The sequence below is a fragment of the Passer domesticus genome, chromosome 6 (genome assembly GCF_036417665.1).
Source record: "Passer domesticus isolate bPasDom1 chromosome 6, bPasDom1.hap1, whole genome shotgun sequence".
NCBI lineage: Eukaryota > Metazoa > Chordata > Aves > Passeriformes > Passeridae > Passer > Passer domesticus.
In genome coordinates this window covers 30096990-30117156 of record NC_087479.1, presented here as the reverse complement: position 1 = coordinate 30117156, position 20167 = coordinate 30096990, and the positions used below count along the sequence as shown (strand labels likewise).

Sequence of the window (20167 nt, the reverse complement as noted above, 5' to 3'; positions counted from 1 at the left end):
ATTGACTAGGATCTCTTCTATTGAAGCATTGTGAGGAGAATCCTATTTTGTGTCACTAGGCAATAAATCCAAATCTGAAAGGACCAAGTAAACATTAGTGCTGCTTCCAGATGCATAGTGAATCCTCTGCTGAGTAGCAGTGTTCAGAACTACACTCTGTAACTGCAGAAAAACCAAGAGTGTGTTTAACAAAATTGTGGATGGGCTGCAGGGAATCACAGCCTACCCAGGGGACAGGCAGCCAGGTTAGTAAGAGCCCACAGTCTAGCTCCTAGGCTTCCAAAACTAAAATATATAATTCTCACTCTGTAACTGTTTAATAACATTTTGAGGATGATAGTTATAACAGTGCTCTTTACCTGCTGCAAAAGGCAATAGAAGAGAGGCCACACTTACTAAGTTTATGTGTTGGTGTGTAAATTCCTATTTTCCTTTATTAACAATCGCTGAAGGCTAATTTGTCAGCAGAAATCATAATTTTATCCATTTTTCATGCTGTGCTTTCATCAGGGCTGCATTTAGAGGTTGAAAAACCTCATCAGTGAAAGAGTGGCTGCTTTGATTGTTTTTGATAGAATGCTTTAATTAGGTCACCATAAAAATTGTGTTTTAATAACCTATGTCATTACTGAACAAGGGCGATTTAAATTCTGCTATAAAGAGGTTTCTACAGCAGCAGACATCTGCTCTAAAACTTACTGTGGCAATATAATCTCTACATTGCATGTACAAATTTGATTATCTGGAACTTTCAGAAATTATTTCCATTTGATTAACCCAGGGTTAATCTCTTCAAGTATTGGTGTTGTGTAGATTGACCAAATTCTTAACTAATGTCAGATATTATAGGCTATAATCACAAGTTAAGTGGAAGATGAAGGAACCTAACAGCAAACAGAAGACAGTGTTTTTGGTATTGTCTTAGCAAGTGATCATTTAATTCAAGCTAAGATGGCAGCAACCAACAGATATGAAATTTGCAAACTTCTATCCAGTTACACTTCTGAGATGCATTTTTTTTAAGCGACCTTAGTACTAATCACTGTTAATGGTATGGGGTGTTGTTGGTTTTTTAATTGCCAAGGCAACATAAATAGTAAAATATGTGGCATTTTAATGTATCCCTTTGCGATGCAGAGTGATAAGACCTTAATGTGTCATACAAATTTAAAGTGAGATCACTGGGTAATGGGGTACATATGGTGATCCTAAAAGAAAAGGTTACTACGGAGAATAATTAAAAAGCCCTTTTAAAAATTATTTTTGCTGCTTAGGTATTAGTTTTAGATGTAAAGAGGGATTTACTTTTCATTACCAGATGTATTGTCACTTTAGATTCTGCAAATTTGTGGTTTGGGAGACTATAATTAAAATATGTCTTCACTGCAGTATGGAAGCCTCAGCTTTGATAGGACTGTCCCATACACATCTGAATCTTTTTCCTCTGAATGACCCATGGAAGGTAAAGGAAGACAATGAGATTAGCTATATATCTTCTGTAGTGCTTTGAGAAATGAAGGATAGGCAAGTGACTTAATATTTAGTACCCAATTTCATCCTTTTTTCCTTTTGAAGCACCTGACTGCAGTTCAGGACAGTTAAGGACTGTATCACCTCTAGAAGAATCCAGTTCTCTGCTCTCTGTAACAGATACCTGTTTTTAACTTAAATGATTGCATCAACATTTAATAGGGGTGAATCTATGCCTCACTGCTTGATTTTTTTATCTGCTAGTGACAGCCTTAGATACAGATGTATGATGGTTAATTAATACATAGGATTTATGGCAATATACATTAAAAAGTACCCAAAATTATCATTCACTATTATGGTTTCTGAGGTAACTGCTGATACCATAACATACAAGAAGAAAACTGTGTTTTGTACTGGACAAAACTCAGTCATGTTTTTAGTGCTAACATGATCTGGAACTAGAAAGATTCAGTCACTGGAACTGACCTTTTCAACCCATACTGTGATAAATCCTCAGTGTCCATAACTTCTTCAACATGTTAAGCATGTTTTCACAGGAAACTGTGAAAATCCCAGATGGCAGGGCTGAAAATCTTGCACTCTTAGTTTCTCCTTTAAAATTTTGTTGTCTGGCTGTCCATGATGAAAAACAGGTTGGGAGGATTCTGGAGGGGAGCTAAGGTGTGGCACACAGGACGCTGAACTGAGATGTCATGAAGTGGCTCTCTAGCACTCAAGAATGTATGAATGAGTGGACAGCTACATTTCTTTTGAACTGTTGAGACAATGGCAAAGAAATTATTTTTTTTCCCCAAGTAGGAGCCCATATTTTTCAAATTATTAGGGAGATGATACTGGAAGAAATCTATTTGATTTACTTATCCTACATTCAAGTAGAAGGTGCCAGAAGTCCACTACATTCATATCAAGACTGAATGGTTCTAGATTTTCAATCAGATATAAGTTTCTGTCACAAAGACAAAGAGAAACTAGAAAACAGTTTAATCATCCTCTGCCTTCAATCTATTCTAGAGACTAGAGAACATTTCATGCATTTTAACAGTGAATAAATGGAAGCCTGAATACAGAGAACACATGTTCATTTGATTTTGAAGTATCAAATAAATAAATAAACCACAGAAATATCTGCATGCCCCTAAGCATATGCAAAAGAATATAAATCTATTAGTAGAGTCTTTATTTCCAAAATGATTCTGAGTTCTTCCTGCAAATATTCATATTTTTATAGCAGAAATCAATCAGTGACAGTGTGGTTTTATCATGGGATCAAAGATGGATTATTAGAACCAAATTATTGGTTGCTGACATCACTATATATATATGCATGTATATATATATTTGATTAATTTGTAATGTGGAGTATAAATGACTATTTTTTTGGCTTTTTTCTGGTGTGAGGACACAAGCCCCTTATAACAGGTATGGAAAACAGAGTTCCATCGGCATGAAACAGGTCCAGAGAAGTAGCTGAATTTTAATTAAATTTATGTAACTGGTGTGATACAATGGGTAATATTACCCATGTGGGTAATATTACCCATTACTCCAATACCATCCAAAGAAAGGCAGAGCCATCAAATGTGCTTCACAAATAATTGATCTCTACTGTTTAGTTTTGTCATATAAATAACAATTCTTCATAAAATAAAGCAATGTTTCATAGACAAGTTGAACAGAGCCACTTTTCTGAATTGGCTTTCAAGCAATTTCTTGGGTCATATCTTTAGAAATTTTGGCAGAAAAATATCTCAAATTCCATAAACAAAACAAAACAAAACGGAAGGGTGTTTTTTCTGTTTTCACTTTTCTTCCTCTCTCAAAATTTTTTTGGTTGTTATTTTCATTAGAAATTACTCATTTTGCCTAATGAGTGCAATGTTTGTTCTACTATTCTTTATTTCTTTTTTGGAATTGTCCCCATATTCCAGAGTTGAACAGAACAGCAGTTAAATGTAATACCCAATCATAAACCCACTTTCTAAAGTAAATGTCACTGACATATTATGATGCATTACATTATTGTACTGTATTTGGCTGAGACAGCTACCGTAATTTTCTTTACGGTAGCTAATATGGGACCATGTTTTGAATTTATGACAAAAGCACCCCTAATAATTCAGGGATGCTGTAGTTACTGCTGAGCAGGGCTTGCACAGCTTCAAGACCTTTTCAGCTTCTCTCTCCACACCACCAGCGAGAAGGCTGAGGGTGTACAAAAAGTTGAGAGGGGAGAGCTGGGACTGATGACTGCAGATGATCCAAGAGATATTCCAGAATGTGTGGCATCATGCTCAGGATATGGAGCTGGGGGAAGAATGATGAACAGGGGTGCAGTCAAAGTGGTGGTGTTTATGTGTGAGATGTCTGAACACCTGCCTGCACATGGGAAGCAGTGAACTAATTTTGTATTTTGCTTTTCTTGCATGCACAGACTTTGCTTTATTTATTAAGCCATCTTGATATCAACCCACAGGTTTTCTCACTTTTCCAGTTCTCTCCCCTAACCCTGCACAGGGGAGGTGAGCAAGCAGCTGTGGAGGCTTAGCTGCTGGCTGGAGTTAAACCACAACAATTCTTTACATGTGTTAGCTGGCCAGTAATTTTTACACTTGCCTTATGTCTGGCAAAGAAACAGAACTTTTTATTTCATCTTCAATGAGTAGCTCATTTTTCTCTCAGAGACCTGTGGCACCATACACTCCATCTAGGTGAGCGTGATGGCCGACTTGAAGGGGGCTTTTGCTTCGTTTATGGCCCATGTGAAATCCCATGGTACTGGTTCAGGTAAGATACATAAAGCCCATTCTACCTAACCTAACAAAACATAAGTAATGCGTATTGAGCCACTGCATATCCACTTACAAAATATTTTCATGATTGTGTTAAATGATAAGTAAAATAATTTCAAAATTTTCAAAACCGCTCTATTAAATACCACAATATTGAAAAATGGTTTCAAGGAAAAGAAAACTTTTAAATCAACCACTTTAAAAAGGCTATGTATTTTTTCCTCTGTGCAGGGCCTAGCTTATGAAATATTCTGAGATAAGCATACGATGGTGAAAAGATCTAGATAGAGATTGCTCACTGCTTAGTTTCCAATGAGGATCTTTCAACAAGAACATATTATTTTCAACAAGAACATATCCTTTTGATAGGACTGCAACATAAAGTATGCTTACTAACCCCCATGACAAGTGAAGTGCAAGGGCAGAAGAAACCTGGCGTAGTCATGTCACCACAACAGTACATCTGTTCTCTCTTATTTCCACTTTCAAATATGAAGTATATGTGCTTAGCAGGTAGGCTAGAATGAATTTCTTACATCTGTGCACTCATGTGTTTGGGTTTCTTGTGCTTATTTTGGTTTCTGTAAATTGCTTATTTAGATCTTTATAAAGGCAAAAAATATTGCAAATGCTGATCATAAGGTCAACATGCAAAATCCCTCAATGCTCCTCCTTTGAAAGGAGAAACCATTTTCACATATTCCCACTTCTAAGATAGGTAACCAAATGGCTTTCAAAACTTTCCAATTTATAAACGTCAGTGACCTAAACCATCCATAAAGCAAGAATTTTATTAATCAACTTTTCTACACTTCTTTAAAAAATTAGGAGCTTTAGACTTTTATATCAGTCCTAAGATTTATGAAGCTTTATTAGATGCATAAAGAATAAGGAAAGTGAGTCTTTATTAAGGCTTCATCTGTATTCTCAATGAATAATTTCTTCTGAATTTACCAATATGAATAAAGGAAAGATTTAGGCCCAAAATAATTGAAATTTTATGAGAATAAGAGAAGAGTAAGTTACTGGAAAAAAAACCTGAGTCAGAAGCTTATGGAAGTAGACAGCTACTAGTGGAAGATACATCATAAATTTAAGAGAGTTCAAGTGAGGAAAACCTGTATGGATTGTAAGATACTAATATATATTGTCTTCAGCAATTATATTGGTAAGAAGGTAATGACAGATAAGTTCACTAATACAAGCAGATAATAAAAAGGAAAAAAAAATCTGAAGTCATGCACAATGCAATTACTCACCACCTGGTGACCGATGCCAGACCTCCCTTCCTGAACCCAGAGTGGCCACCCTTCTCAGTAACTCCCCTCAGTTCATATACTGGGCACAAAGTTCTATGGTGTGGAATATCCCTTTAGTCAGTTCAAGTCACCCATCCCAGCTATGCTTGCCCCCAGTTTCTTTGTGAACTTCCTCGTTGGCAGAGCATGAGACAAGGGGAGATAATGTCCTTGACTTAAGCTAAAGATGGCTTATTAAAAACAACACCATTCTCATTCTGAATCCAAAACACAGCGCTGCAGTAGCTACTGGGGAGAAGTTAACCCTACCCTAGGTGAAATCAGGACAAAATTTGGCTTTAATGAAATGGAAAACCCAAAACAGGTTATTCAGTTATTTTCCCGTCAAAACTAATTGACAATCAAGGTTTTAAGACTTGTGCAAGTATTCATCTCTACTTGAACAGATTTCCTTTTCTCTGGTCTGCACAGCCCAGCCCTGCAATGAGATGGAGCCCAGGGGCCAGGCTGTGGGTGGAGGCTCTGGGTGGGGCTTGTCAGGGCCATTACTGCTCATTCACACCTGCAGGTACTCCCAGTCACCTTCTTTTTCATGATAATTATGCTTCCAGTTGCAAAAAGAGCAAGAAAAAAAGCACGAACAGGTATATATATAGTATAAAAAATAAAGTATTATAGGAAGATTGTGCTGGCTTTGTGTTAGGCAGCAGGAATATAGGCAAAATCTGACAGGTAGTAGCTGACCATCTGATTTTTTTTATATGAGAATACTGATTTGGTTAAGAGAGCTTCATCTGCCACATAGCAGATGAATGAAAACAAAATCTGATCTGTTTGACTAGTATGGAAGCATTATACTGAATTTTATCAGTCTTTTTCCTAGAAATGAATATGTGATCATGAGGAATCAGGTGCCCCTTTTTTTGCTGTTTTTTTCTTAAGGTAATAAAATAATTCAGCATTCTTCTTTTTTTTTTTCTCTGAAAGTAAACGTATTGATGAATGACTTCAAACAATGCTAATCAACAGTGTGAGAAGCCTGCAAGATAGAACATTGACAGGCAAGGTACTATTACTAATTTATTTGAGTCTTTATGGTTCAGTTAGACGAATATCTTAGGGAGTGCAGCACATGTCAGTGTTGTCAGATGTTACACCGTAGCTGTCATAGTTTTGACTGATATACAAGCACTACCTGCTCATGTTTGCCCTTCCTTTCTGTGGAGTGCACACAGGTAAGACAGCTTGTTGGTAATTTTTTATTTAATGCTTTCAGTATCTGCAGCTGCTCTTTTGTTGAAAGTTCTGACAATGAGAGATTCCACCCACCAAGATTCCCAAGCTTTCCACGGCAAGAGTTTCATCATCTAAACAAGGTTTTGCTCTGGGATTAGACTATGACTCACATTTTTTTTCTGATGCCTAGTGATCTTTGCTATAACTGTTCATGTTTTCATTTATTAGGAAATACCAAAAGAAATGAAATCACAGAAATTAAGGGTACAAATGGTTTGCACTGCTCAAGAAAAGGTAATTTTCTTTTCAAAAGTTTTTTTTCTGAAATATACATGTCCTAAACCTCACCTCACACAGACAAGCACATCCTAAATTGAAGACTTCTATGCAAAACATGACTATGTGTCCAAGGAAGTCTGATATTCACAGATTTTTTTTATCCTCACTGGATAAAAAAGGAAGCATTAAAACATGGCAAGCATTTATTTCTTAACATAATAGAGCAAGAATGAAGAACAAAAATGCTTGTGAAAGAAGGATTAAAAAATAATCTTAGGCTGGGAAGCCAAATAAGCTTTGTGAATAACAGCTCAAGTTGTGGTGCAGTTGTTTCAGGAAGCAAAAGGATGTTGCTCCTAAATGGAGAAGTGAAACCTTTTCAAAATGTAAAAAGTCATTCCAGACACTACAGAAACTACAGAAAAATTTCAGCATACTGTCTTAAGGCTGCTTCTCCAGTACAGTCTAGCCAGTGAATCCTAGGAATTAAAAGAAATAGCCATATCTTGAAAAATGTTTTAAAATATTTTTCTCTAACTATGGAGCTTAATTTGGAACAGAAATTCTCTTTTGCTGTATTTGTTCATGTCTTTTCCCCCTTCCCATCTTTTCATCTGAGCAACTGGTTCCACTCTTAGGTTAGCAAAGGCCAATGGAGCAGAGAGCAGATGGGCAGCATTTCTCATTGTTCACTCATTTACTTATTGAAAAGTTATAAATGGCAGTGTTGTGCAAAATAAATTTTATTTCTTTTCCTCGAAGAGATTTGAAAATCAGTGTGATTTTTAGAGATAGTTTTCTGGGGTTTTATGTTTTTGTTTAGTTTTGGGTTTTGGTTTTTTTATTTTTTAACTCTGTAATACTGTTTTTCTCATTCTGAGACCACATTTGTCTCACCAGGAGCCACTTTTCACTCAAAGGAATGTGGTTTGGCCACATCTCTTTTTTATTTTTTATAAGGAATCATAAAATCTCTGTGGTTTCTATGAACTCTAATGTTTTCAGGATATCTGCTGTGCAAATCATGCATCCAACAAGAACTGAAGCTTTCTGGCAATCCCTGGAGGTAAGCAAGTCTGCATTTTGGAGTGTGAGTAGGAGCAGTGATGAAAACATGAGCATTTTTGTACCATGTGTATGCAGCTCTATTGAAAAATTTAGCCAGTCTCTGGGCTGCTTCTAATAGCAATGTAGGGTGAAAATGTGATTGGAAACATTCATAAATGAATATTAATAAAGAATCAATAATGTCTGGAATACTGGCAAAATTTGGAGACACAGAAGAAGAAAAGACCAAGTCTTACGCAGTTATAGCTCTTGCAACTCAGAATGGATTTTTTTAATGCTATCTCAATAATCTTAATTTAGTCTTAATTTATAAGTATTTACTTAGCAGCTGAATTGTCTTCCTTCAGTTGTTAAAAGCAGAGTAACAGTACTGCTATGTTTGAAGCAGAATTTCATCTTGGTGTCTTTCATTCCTTTTGGAAACTTTATTGACTTTTATTTCTTGGAACCTAGGAAAGGCCCTGATTTTAATCTCTCACTAAGGCCAGCAGCGCCTTCACTTTGTTCTACAACAGCCCCTCAACAAGTGCTTACATTCCACTGAAGGAATGCAGCATAAGGATATGTTTACAGTTAAGCACAAAGTCACATATATTTGGGGAAGGAATGAATTTACATATATGCTTAAGTGCTTTGTTGAAATAAGGCCAGCACAGTAAATGTGTGTGAAGATAACAGAATATAGGAGAAAATCCTCACCACACGGAAACAGAAACAACATTCCTAAGCTGAATGGAGCTTTACTGCAGGATTTGAGGGTAAAAAACATAAACTGAGAAGCCATCCTTGGCAAATCTGTGAGCTTTTTGTGTGTGTATCTGTTTTGGTGGCTTTGCTGTTGTAAGCTGCTAAATATGTATTGGTGCTCAGCTGAGTTGAAATTTAGAGTGGCATGTTTTGAAGGACCTTAATAAAGATGTCTTACTCTTTAAATAACATTTTATTAACAATAATGACAAATTCAACATTTTAAGATGAGAAACTCAGATATTTCAAAATTAATTTTTCACATTGAAAAGGAAACATTAAAAAGTTTTCCTTAAGCCATTGCTATTACTCTCATTAAATGTATTTTTTGTAATATTCCTAGGAAATCCTGACTATGAATAACTTTAGAATCAAATAGTGTCACAGAAGCAAGACTCCACTCAATGAAAAATTACTATAGACAATGATAGGTAGTAAAATAGGGCTTCTCCATTAAGAATTATTATAAGTGACTTTATTACATCATTGTGCCCCCATTGCTTAGGTAAGAAACAGTCATGTTAAATCTTTGTTGACAAAATAAAATTACAGAAGAGCTGCACAGCTGGATATGCATTATAATGTTCTGTGAAGTAAAATATTTCATATCATTTTTTTTTTCATAATGCACAAGAGAAAGTTTTAATGATAAACATTTTTATTAAAAGTTGTTGGACTATTTTCATTTAGTTATAATTAAATGTTAGCTGAAAACTAATGTTAATATTGGCAGGAGAAAGGTTATTTCTGTGGAGGAGGAGCAGTCCTGCAGCCTGTCAATAAAGTGTGTCTCAAGATAAAGGCTGGCAAAATCCTCCAAGAAAGATGATCCCACAGGTGAAACCCTGACTGTAGCAACTGAAGTCCAATTCTTCTCAGTTTCCAATTGATCAGAAAGGGTTCAGGTAGATTTCCCACCATGCTGTAGGGCACAAAACTTTTTGTCTGGCTATTCAGAGTGATTTCTATCATTGCTGACATGTTGATGTCCACTTTAAAGGCTAAGATGACTTTTAATGGCATAAATAATGAAAAATGAGACAATTCAAGACAGAGATAACATAATAATTATATTTCTAAATTTTAAATAATTCCTTATTTGTAAAGTTCTAACTAGATATGTTTTATGAAGGATATCTCCACAGCAGCATATTCGTATTAGTTCAAGGATATAAATAATAATAATAATAATAGTAATAATAATAGTATTGAGGCCACTGTAGGGGAAAATCCTGCTAATTCTAGTGCATGTAGCTTTCTCTGAGCCCCTTCCTGCCTCACATATAGGCATATTTCTATTAAGATAAGGAGACTGTGAGTTCTCATCTTTGTTCTAAACCAGCAGCTGCTATGATTAGTGTGGGTTTTGCATATCAACATCATCCTGTATTAGAGGTATTCTTTTTTTTATAATTCTTTTGGTATATGCTCACTGGGAATGCGCCCCTTGATTCCTTTTCCAAGAGCATACCATGGGCAAGGGCTGCCAGGAATGCCACAGGCAAGGCAGCCACAGAACTAGCAAATTCTGAGGAGAACTGCATTAAGGCAATTCTCTTCCACTGGCACCAGGAAGCTGGAATTCAGAGAAGGCCATCTAAAATAATCAAAGCATTGAGAAATGAGATCTGTAAGCAATGTTAAGAGAGATAAACATGCGTGCTTTTCAGAAGAACTGGTTGCGTGGGAGGACAGGAAACATGAAAGCAATTTTACATGAAAACAGAGAGTAAAAATAGATATTCTAAAAGAAAAAAAAAATCTTGATTTAATTAACTGTAGCTCACAACAAAGGAAGGAAGAGTCCAATGCCTGCAGATCTACACAGGTGGTGCCATTAAAAGTAGAATTTGCTCACTGCAAACAGTATGGAAAATAATATATTATAAAACACAAAATAAAACCAAAAATGCACGTTACCTACATAGACATAAACCAAACACAGAAACACATATATGAGATAGCTATATAAAATGTCACATTGTGGATTCTCAGGATTGCATTTTTTATTGTGTTTGGAATTGTACCAAATGAATTTCTCTGAAAATATTCTACTGTTTGTCTTCTCTTATTTTTGTTTACATAAAAATTTGTCTTGTATTTCTTTATCATTACTGAATAGTCTACAGGTTTATTTTTCTATTCTGTTAGAATGGCCCATGGGAAAAAACCTTTGAAATTGGTTTAAAACTCATACAGTGTTTGGACATATGAATACAGTATGTGTAATAAAATTCAGTAATATTATTAATGTAGAATGATGGACTGTATAACTGTATAACTTAAACTCTGGGATTAACCTATCATTTTGCATTTTGAGGGCTTTTTTTTGCTACATTTCATGGGGTTTAATGTCATCTTAATATGTCAAATTGTCATTTGACCAGTCAATGATTTTCAATTGATACAGCTTTAATGAAAAGGTGAAAAGACAATTCTTATGCATAGTATTTTTATGTGTTAGGTTATCTTTTACAATGTTTTATAATGTTCACTCTTAAATTGCAGAATAAATCTGTAAGTTAAAACTGGGAACCAATTTTTTAGTTTGTTTATTTTCAATGAATTGTGATTACATGTGATTTTTATGACACTGATCCAACTAACAAGCTATTGAACATTATCTGAGATTTCAGCATCAGTGGAAAACAGGTTTAGCTCTTTTTTCTGCACATTACAGTGAACAAAAATTCTATCTCCTTAAGAGAGGTCCATAATCTTTACTCTCTCTGAATATCTCCCAATGGCATCTGAAACATAGCTAGCACTCCCTATATGGAGATTAAATAAAATAAAATTTATTCTCAGATAAATATCAGACGGGGATCCTAAGACCCCCTTCAGGATCCATAAGCAACAGTCAAGGAACTACCTTCTGTGTATTAAAATTAGAAATGTAAAGAGATGTAAATACCTATGAAAAAATTTGGTATTTTATATAAGTAAAGCTATACAAATCACGTATAAGAATATGCATGGAATTTTTAGAGATATTTATTTGGTCTGCTTTCAGTATTTTAGTTGATGTTGCCTTAAAGAATTTGAATTGGTTTAGGAAAAAATATCCAAAGTTGGTTATTTATGTAAATTTCTGGCTGGAAGAGAGTACAAAGTAGTGACAGCATTATTTGTCAATGTCCTCCAGTGATTGTTAGCAATGGATTCTTGCACATATTGTTTCAGACAAAAAAATTAGTATTTTGCATTAGCAGAGGATAATTAGGCAATAAGATACAAAAGAGAGTAGGGTTATCATGAGATAAACACACACATGGGGTGTTATGAGGCACAGCCAAGTATGTGCAATCCCTCCAGGGTATGATTATCTCGTGATAACCGCACACCCTGGAGTTGCCTTATTGCTATTATAAAATATCTTTATTATAGGAAGAAATGCACATTTTTGTGCTGAAAGAAGACGAAGGTGGCAATTTAGAATGCTGAACAGCAGTTTCAGCTGAGCTGTGTGGTTTACATAGATTAATCTATCCCATTGGAATGTTTCCTCAGCCAAAAAAATGTTCCCTAAATCCAAGCAGTCATAATCTGTAGTGGTGTGCAGCTATTTGGAGTATTTGACAAATTCCCTCCTTGGTTCTTATGCTGTTCATTTGACTGCAACATATGCACACAACAATATGAAGAGATGGAGAGGTGTGAACAGGACAGTGAATGTTCTGAATATTTAAAATATTTCTAAAGTCTGGATTCTTCCATTTTACTTTCATGCAAACTCTGTGTAAACTCTGGAAAGCTTCAGAGAGTTGAATAATGCATCTAAAGCTAATTGAAAACTATTGGGATATAGAAGTTACAAAGTAGAAACAATGCCAGTAGAGCTTTAAAATCTGGGAAACTGATGAGCCAAGAAGTGAGAAGCTCTTTCCAAGTGGCATGGCTGTTTTTCTACCAGGCATAGAGAGGTGATGCCAGAAGGTGAAAAGACGGCTGGATAAGTACACACTGGCTTCTTTGTATGAAATTGGAATTTTGCCCCTATCATCAGTGGACAAAGGCCATGAGAATACTTAGCACCAGTGCTATGCCTAATAGATTTGTCCATGTGAATGGCCTCTCTGAATTTACAATCTTGCTTCCTCTCTTTGTAGGTACCATTTGGGAATGAAAACAGCTTGTTCAGGCTCAAGGTCGATGTTAACTGTTCTGACAACATGCTCAAAGAAGCAAGTTTTGTCCCTATATCTGCATTTCAACAAGTAGTAGGTTAGTTGTATGTCCTGTTCGTCATAGATTCTTCATGAACAATTATGCCTAAGGATTTATTTCCATTCTGTCACTTACTTATTTATGAAAATCATCATCATATTCCAATGCAACAGAAAGAACTTCAGGGAGCATTCTGTTTCTGTAAGTTTGTATTATTGAACAAATTTTAGGAAGAAATAAGCATTGAAATAGCTCATAAATTGTGTGTTAAAACATAATCAATATTTGTATTCATGTTTGGGCATAAAAAACACACAAAGAAAGCCTTGTAGAATTTATTTCTGCTTAGAAACTTGTACTTTGGCCTTCAAAATGTGTCAGCTTTAATTTAAGATTGGTGTTTAATATGGAATATGGAGATCAATGCAATTGATTTGATTGAATAAAAAAGTCCTTGAAAGGATATATGGTGCACATTTTTAAGTGCAACAAGCCCAATAATTGGTTTAAATGTAAAAATAAATTGTATCTAGAGATATCTATTCCAGCCAGGGGTGATGTTTTATTGGTTTTTGCATTTTACTAACTGATGTGCTTTCATGCAAAATCAATATTGTGCAGTTAAATATATTTTGCTTTGTTGTATAGTAGGTTCAGTTAGCAAAAATATAATTTTACACATGGCACAACTAAGCTTTATTTTACAACAAACCTTTTGTGCAGAAATGAAAGGAAAATGTAAAAAGACACTTTTGGCTTCCTAAATATTCTATGGAGTGCCTTGCATAATGTATAGATTTTTCATGTGCTTCTACAGCATTTTACTTTGCTAACTCTCAGCCTTTTTAATTAAGTCCCTAGCCATTCCTCTGCAAGTAATTGCCATCTGTGGAATATTAGACACCATTTCAAGTGATGCATATGTACTTGCTTAGTAGAGCTGTGTAAAACTAAGCATCATACTTTCTACCTGTACTGAAACTGAAAATGCATTTGCATTCAATTTTTTTTAACCTATCATGAAGAGAAAATCTATTTCTCCATTTAGTCAGTGTTGACACTTTTAATACAACTGAAAAACAGCTTTTTTAGAAAAGACTACAACTCCTACAGTTCTTTGGTTTTTTTCTTTTTAATTATTTTTTCTTCCTCATGACTGGGGAGAGCTGAAGTCAAAAAGGGAATCTGACATATCTCACTTTATTAAGTTACCTAAATGATCAGGGAAATTCCACTGCCACTACAGAGAATGTCAGCGAAGGCAGAATGTTATACAAGAGAATACTAATGGATACAGTTCTTCAGTTCAACAGGATACAGCCAGTACAATTAGTTTAAAATGGTCATTAAACATCTGCTGGTTTTCTTAAAGTTTGTACCTCTCTCGTCATTAAGGAAAACAGATTATTTAAAAAAGCTGTCAGCGTCCAAAGGAGAAATTTATTTCAAATATTTATTTCAACGTGGATTCATGATGTACAGATTGAAGAAGCTTTTGAAGAAAAGGGATTTTTGTATGTACTATTCTAGGGAAACAGAATTTTATGTGCTTCTGTCCTCAAACTGTAAATTACAGTGCTCTGTCCAGTTTTTCTTTTCCCTACTTCAGGATGATGAATAGAGATAGGCTATTTTTCCTCTCTTTCAGTGGTCTTGAGGAGGTAGGTAAAATTCTGTGGATTGCTTTGCAGAGCTGTAATTATTGTAGAGACCCACATTTCCACATTAAAAAAAAAAAAAGGTGCTTTCTGCATCATGAAGTTTGCATACAGAAAATTGGTATTTCTAAATACTTCTTCCAACCCTACAATTCTGAAACACTCAAAAGATTTAAAAAAAAAAAAAAGTAATAGACAAAGTAAATAGACACACTGCTTATTGAATTCAACAGAGCAGAGAATTTTTTCTGTGCTAGCTATTTCATAGACCAGTTTTACACTTTTTAGTCATGCCTTAAAACAATTGAGCACATGCCGTAAACATCAAGTTGCTGGAAAATGAAGAGTTGTGAACCATTCAGAGCCCAAGTGAACTAATATGTTGGAATGCTATAGCTTCAGAATGTGTGAATTCCAAAGCCACTTTGGTCAAGAAGTTTTGAAAGACATTTGCATAAAGACATACATTCTTTCAAACAAAAGATTACCAGGATATGGAATGCTGGTTTTTAGAGAGACTTCGCTAAAGAAAGAGAAGTAGGCTTGAATCTGTTTAAATCAAATCTTCAGCAATATTCAGGACTATTTGGAGAGGTATATATTATTATGCAATTCATTATGGTCGAGATGCTACATGTTTGTTACTGTCATCATAGAAAAAAATTTCTCTCCTGTCTTGGCTAAAAAGTAACAAACAGAGAAGCTGAGTAGGAAACTTAGATTGATGAGGGCAACGGTTACTAGAGAGAAGAAAAATTGAATAGATGTCATGAGAAAAAGAAAGCATTGAAAATTACACCACTTACCTTAAAAAACAACCTGTTCAAAGTGTTACAGAATAGTATTCAAATGGAAGGAAGATGTCCCCAGAGCATGAAGACTTCTAGTGCAAATTCTTAAAACTAGTAAGGGCTATGAAATTTGTAAAGGTATATAGAGAAACGAACTTCCTTTTGGTTGAAGTTTATCAAGCTACAAGTTTATCCAGTCCCTATTGCAATAGGGTCTTATTTTGGGTAGGGGACAAGACTTAAGACAAAAGTATAATCCATCTAATAATTATATCAATAGTGTGTCATGTGAGGCCCATGGCATAACTTTCACATATAATAATGTCACAGCTACAAAATCACAAAAAATTTCCATTAAAAAATCCTCCCATCTGAAATTGTTGAGATTTTTTAATTATTGCACCCATTCATTGCCAATTATACCAGGAAAGGGATGCCATGCTGAGGAATATCTTTTACTACCCTCACAAGCTGTCAGCTGCTGGTACTGCAGCCTTCACATCTCCCTCAGTGGTGTCATTCAACAGTTCAGAAATCTGTCTGTCCAGAAGACAGACATTTTACATATGCTCTAGTACAAAACAGTGGCACCTTCAACAATGACCTACTGGTTAACTTTGGTCAAAGTTTTGTATCTTTATAGAGTAAGAAGCCAGCTAAAACTAAAGGCCAAGAAACAAAAGTAGGCCATATTTACTGTCCTACAAAATCTGCTGGCTGGTGGATTAGCTCACAGTTCATTCCTGGAATCTGAAAAAAGCCCATGAAATGGGATTTTTCATCACTAACAATAAAGGAAGAACAGCCCCAGTGGCTGAAAAAGATCACGGTGGTAAATCTGGCATTCCCCACAACTTCCACCAACGAAGCTGTATTTCCTACTCGTGTAAGTGTAGATGCTAAGGGAGAGATTTCAGTTAAAAGAAAGAATTCCTTCAGGTACTTACACTGGGTGTTTTTATAGGGGAGATAATTGATTGAAAGAAAAGCCTTGAATTCCAATTAGAAGTATCTAGAAAAGTTTCTTAGGTATGTGCATGTTAAGCAATATTTACAATTGCAATGAAAATAAGTAAGAGACATATAAAAGGGAGGCTCACATTTTTCACACAATTTCTCTTTCTCTCTCTTTCTTTTTCTTCAGAGAGTAAAACTAGAAAGACCCTAAGCCACTGAGAGGAACCCTTTGCTTCTCCAGGGACTGCATTATTTAGCTCTTTCAGAAATGCAAAGACCTTCCCAGAAGCCTACTCTCCCATGTTCTTCCATTGAAATATAGACCCAGAAGTTCTGACAGCAGGAAAGTTTCTTTTCTCCTCTAAATGGATTTTGGCATCATTGAATGTTCTTTAAATGTGTGGTATCTTAAAATGGCTCTTTCCTATCACCGGCATGTGTACCATGATTTTTTGTAGGCAGTAACCATATTTCCTTTCAACCTCAAAAGCCATGCTGGAAAGACTGCTCTCAAAGTCAAGGCTTTCCATTTATTTGATAATCTTTGTTTGACAAATATCTTGCAATGTAGAATTATCTGAATTATCTAGGTTTTAATGAAAATGAAGTCTAGTTCATTTCTTTTATCTATGAGGTATGTTACCTTTTCATCTTGTTAGGTTATAGTTTTGGTAAAGCCACACTGCATTTCAACCTCCTTACACTTTATATCTAAATTTTAGCTTTGTGTCATAAAGTCTTCCCTTCCTCATTTCATAATGAAATTGTATCACACTTGTAAGTTTTCTTCTAAAAATATTGCCCTTTTAATTTCATGTACAGTTCTTTCAGAAATCTGAGAGGGCGATGATCCTGTTCTTAGCAGAGAACATTGGGTTCCAGGGAGAGCAGCCCACAAGTTCATGAGCAGTGACACGTGATGTTTTTTGGTACAAAGCTACTGCACACTGAAAAGACCTGGTCAGGATAAAGCCTCTGATCAATAAAACAGTATTAACAGTGAGAGTTTTTGTTTCCACATCAGATACATCAGAGTTTGATGCCACTAGCATGCTTACATAGGAATATGTTAAAGAGAAGGAATAATGACAGGAAGAAATATTTTATAATGTGTGAGGTTGAACTGCAGACCTGATACCCAAAAATGCAAGTTTTGCCTCTTCCTTACACTGAACTTATCAGACATGCAATAATTCAGAAATTGTTCAGAAATAATTTAGTCCATTCATTTATACTAAAGGGCTTTTGTGCTATGATATATGAAAAACAATGATTAATTTTCTGAACAAACCAGCAAACACCATCAACTTTCCACTTTCATCTTCTTACTTTTAAAAGTAAAAAAAATGGAAGCAGGCACTGACTGGGCTAGAAGACTATGATACTAAAATGGCCTTTATTTTCTTCTCATATACTTCTGCATATTTTTATTCTTGGGTACAATTGTACAGTGGTCTTGCAGAGTTGAAAATTTGTCATTTTTAAAAAAGGAAATAGTTACCTCTGTAATGGCTCATTGATCAAGCCAGTTGAATGGATGGATTCCTCACCAGGGACTCTTGATCCAAGCAGGAGAGTTCCTTTCCTTCTTGTTCTGTAGCCAGAAAATATGCCACTAGTTTATATTCAGATCTCAGTGGAAATATTGCTAAGAAACTTGAGAAAGGCATAAAAGTTCGTAAATTTTTGTAAATTTCAGATTTTAAAATGTAAAACCAAAGTTTTCAGTGGCAATGATTTCCTGTATAGCACCGGCAAAATGTTGATTTCAGTGGTGACGCATCAGGGAGAAATTTAGTGCAGAAGGAAAAAGAAGTTGGACAGCAGTGCTTTCGTAACCATTGAAATGTAGTCTGACTCAATAAAACAAGGAAGACCGCTGTGCTTCACAACTCAGGTCACCCAGGTGATTATCATCTTTTCATGCCATCTACCTGCACATTCCTTTAATAATTAGTTTTTTCTAATGCACCTAAGATGAAGATATTTTCATGGACTTTTACACCTTTTTTGCAGTATCTTTAGCTGAAACTAGAGAAACTCATCTGTAATTCTTAACACTATACAACTGCAAATCACAGTTACTAGAAAATTAATTTCAAACAAACCTATAGATAGCACCTTTGGTAACAAAGGAGTTTATGGGATATGTTTTAAATTTCTAATTAATAAATATAATTGGCAAAGGCAAAAAACAAATGGCATAGGTGATTTGTCTCAAAATAAAAATAGCTTTGATGATACAATATTCTAAATGTTTCTTTAGAATAGCTATCTTACATATGTAATGGTGGTTTTTTTTAGAAAGAATGGACGGAACAGAAACATGCATGTAAGTTACTTTAAGTACATGTAAGTACATGTATATTTGACTATATGAAGCTGCAGTCATAATTAGGATGGGGTTTTCCAGTTACACCAACAGACAAAAGACATAAAGTTACATAGTGGTTGGCCATTTTTTAGTTTTGAAACTTTCCTTCCCTCCAGCCATCAGCTGTAATGTGTTCTGATGAATATAGCTAAATGATATGCTTCTTGCCACAATTAAAGGGGACAAAAACCCCTCACTGCCATCACTGAAGCAGCAAAATTAATGACAGAATTGACAGAAAATGAAATCTTTCCTCAACATCTCTTCTTATCTTCTCTAATGGGGATATTTGCAGTAACATTGATTGTATGAAAAACATTATTTTTTGATTTGTGGTCTAGACTAGATATTGCTACACCTGGGACTCCTAAGATTGATTTACATCTGACTTAGATCAAGCAGATCCCCTGTGGTGCTTTGCCTGGTCTGATTACCTCTGCTGGTAGATGGCCTGCATTGCTCAGGGAAGATTGTTTTTTCTCTTTTTCCATCTGGATTGCCTGCTAGAAGTTGAAAGCAGGCAGGAAAGGTCCAGGTTTCAGCTCCAAACCTTTGCCATCCCTGCATTGCCTCTGCAGCTATTCGCAGTCAATGGCTCCAACAGCCTGGATGTCATTGCTCTAGCGAGACGGGTTCAGCTCAGCTGCTGATTGCTCTGTCACACACTATCTTGATTCCCTCACTATATGTCAAGACGCCACTGCAGAATGAATGCTCTAATTCACAATGAAAGTTACAATCACAAGACAAAATGGAAATGATAATTTGATACCGACAGATCCCCAAACTGGCATTGACTGTGCAGAATTTCCCCCGCCTCTTTTCTTCAGCTGTCTCCTTTTTGTTACAAGGACAAACTTTGGCATACCCAGTCACTGTTATTTACAAATTACCTGTGGCTGATACAACAACAAGGCAGAAGACAGAAGCCGCTCCCAATTTGGCATTTGAGTGATTATAAAAAAGAAAATGATGGTGTTTGAATGCTGCTTCTATCAATGTCACAAACATGACAGTCATTTTTAGACCACAACACAGAAATAATTTTTTTTTTAAAGACCTGTTAATATTAGTTTGATTTTTAGAAGGCTAAATGAACACACTAATGTATTTTGAAGAGGCCAATAAGATAATGCTATCTGACTTGCACAAAAAAGATCAGAGATTTAATTCCGTTTTCCCACAGCACACAGTAACCCACAGAGGAATAATGGATTGTCTTTTGGAAACCCATCCATTTTGATTTAGAGATTCCAAGTGATGAAAAATATTATCACTTGAAAAATTGTTGCAATAGTTAATTGTCCTCACCATCAAAAATTACCTTGTATTTCCAGGTTGGGCTTTA

At 35.4% G+C, this 20167-nt stretch overlaps 1 long non-coding RNA gene across 4 annotated transcripts; it reads left to right on the top strand.

Moving 5' to 3' along the window:
• Positions 1-6012: 6012 nt before the first annotated feature.
• Positions 6013-16931, top strand: LOC135302116 (uncharacterized). Of its 4 annotated transcripts, XR_010363811.1 has the most exons (7): positions 6013-6186; positions 6530-6608; positions 6819-6918; positions 7007-7072; positions 8063-8123; positions 12982-13096; positions 16633-16931. It is a non-coding gene; the product is annotated as an uncharacterized LOC135302116 (long non-coding RNA). The 4 variants fall into 4 exon arrangements; XR_010363810.1 differs by lacking the exon at positions 16633-16931 and having other exon boundaries at positions 6018-6186; positions 12982-13459; XR_010363809.1 differs by lacking the exons at positions 12982-13096; positions 16633-16931 and adding an exon at positions 8579-9440 and having other exon boundaries at positions 6020-6186.
• Positions 16932-20167: the final 3236 nt, after the last annotated feature.